Genomic DNA, 2,018 nt, shown 5'->3' on the forward strand with positions numbered 1-2,018 from the left:
CCCCTCCCCGCAGGGCACTGCCCGCCCGTGCCGCTGCTCACTCACCAGCGCGCTCCCACCAACCGCATGCAGGCCACCCGGCACGCGTGCTAATTACAAGGACACGCACACTGAGAGGTAGGTTTTTAAATGTAAATATATGCACAATCAGCATTGTGGCCACTCGCAACAGTTTAATCAGTTTTGTAAATTACTGCTCATTTAGCGGGGCTGTTTTTGTTAGCATATCTTAGCATATACCTATAGTCACCCATTTGCATATACAATGTATTTACACAATCATGAGCAGAATACTATAGCACAGGCTGATTGCAGTACATTAAAAACTTACGGTATCCATCATGTTTATATAAACCATAGTTAATACTAGCAGTGATAAACTTAAATGGCAATTTTGGAAATCAAAACCAAAAACACCACAAAACAAGCCAAGAATAGTGTAGTATGTGCGAGTGTGCACATGTAAGATGTTTAGATAATTGACTACAAAAAATGAGTGGCTTACCTTTAATTTTTTTATTGGTCTGTCCCCCCAGAAGCACTGAAAATGCCTGTACAGGGCTGCTGTAGTGCCGAGGAGTTGCTGGAGTGAGTCTCCAAAGAGTGGTAGAGGGGGATGCAGCTCTGTCCTTATTAGTCACACAGTGTGACCCTCCCACTCTGAGCACAGAATACTCTGCAAGAAAGAACAAACAGCCACCCAGACACAGATTTTACATAGTCATATGTGTATATCCCAACTCAGGTAACAATGTAAGAAATGTTTAGGGTTTTTTTCTCCTTCCCCCTACCTCTCTGAAAAGCCCCCCCTCCAACAGTTCCATAAATTAGACAGCCATGGTATGAAGGCATGAATGAAAGAGTATCTAGTTTCTAGCTGTGAAGAACCAATTATGTACATTATTACACTGGCAGAAACTAGCTTTTATCTTTTCAGTGTAAGCATACTTTAATTTTATATACTTTTATATACTTCATCATAAATTTAAAAATCAACCACGCAAAAAAACAAGAGAGTACACTTATTTATGGCACTGATGCTGTAATGCACAGTGAATTACGGAAATTTGTTTTGCCTTTTAAAATCTATCATTTACAAACCTGAATGCTCTTACATTTGTAATACCATCTGTCTGTGATGAAATTATGAGACTGAGCACTGCCATTGGCTCTTATCTGAAAGTGCCAAACTGCACTTTTGTCAGGTTCTCCAAGTGTGCTTGTGGCAGTTTTTCAGATTGCATTTTAAAGACATGAACCAGATAGAAGGACAGAGAGAAGTAAAATGATTAGGAACAGATATACAGAAGATAGAGATTAGGGCTTACATATATAATTTATATATATGTATGTCCAAGACATATTTTACCTTTTTCTAGTTGAATCATTCTGACAGGGGAGGATAAAAGGAAGGTGGTCATATGAATATTTATCAGCTTAACATCAATTTAGATGATTGGTCTTCAGATCAGAAAATTCATAGGGTAAACTTTCTTCTACCCCCAGCTCCCCATACCCCAAATCCTCCCACCCACTCACTAGATTTTGGAATGTGTTTCCTCATTTCAATCAAGATAACTAGCCAGGATAACCAACAAATCCCATGGAAAGACGTGATTATCTTCCTGGTTTGAATTTCAAAACAGTTGTTGTTCTTCCCAACTTAGAATCAACGAGAGAAAGATGAAATTGCAGCTTATGTACGCATCTGCTAGGGCGTTTTATTCCACAGCTTTGCCACAGACTTGTGGTGTAACTTTAGGCAAGTCGCACTTCTTGCTTGCTCAGTGTGTAAATTATAGAAAGTAAGGCTGTCTTACCTCTCAGGATGAGGTGCAAGAGCCCAATCCCACAGCTGACAGATCATCGGAGCACTCTTCTTCTCCTTCAGACTGTTCATTTGATAAAGGCTTCAATGTTGACTTGTAATTCTGTGTTTGAGGCAGAATTGTAAGATCCTCCGTTGAAAGATGCTTTGTAAAAGCTCTGCTGTAGTGAAAGGCATCATCATTTTTTTT

At 39.6% G+C, this 2,018-nt stretch overlaps 1 protein-coding gene across 6 annotated transcripts in view; it reads right to left on the reverse strand.

The window, feature by feature from the left end:
- Positions 1–647, reverse strand: part of COL19A1 (collagen type XIX alpha 1 chain) — a 181,402-nt gene extending 180,755 nt beyond the window's left edge. For 4 of the 6 annotated variants that reach the window (XM_017739315.1, XM_017739316.1, XM_017739312.1 and 1 more), the window contains exon 1: positions 506–647. The gene's annotated coding sequence lies outside the window, so the exon portion shown is untranslated. The remainder of the gene's footprint in view (positions 1–505) is intronic. The other 2 variants (XM_017739314.1, XM_017739318.1) reach the window with 1 other exon arrangement.
- Positions 648–2,018: the final 1,371 nt, after the last annotated feature.

The sequence above is a fragment of the Corvus brachyrhynchos genome, unplaced genomic scaffold, assembly GCF_000691975.1.
Source record: "Corvus brachyrhynchos isolate BGI_N302 unplaced genomic scaffold, ASM69197v1 scaffold136, whole genome shotgun sequence".
NCBI lineage: Eukaryota > Metazoa > Chordata > Aves > Passeriformes > Corvidae > Corvus > Corvus brachyrhynchos.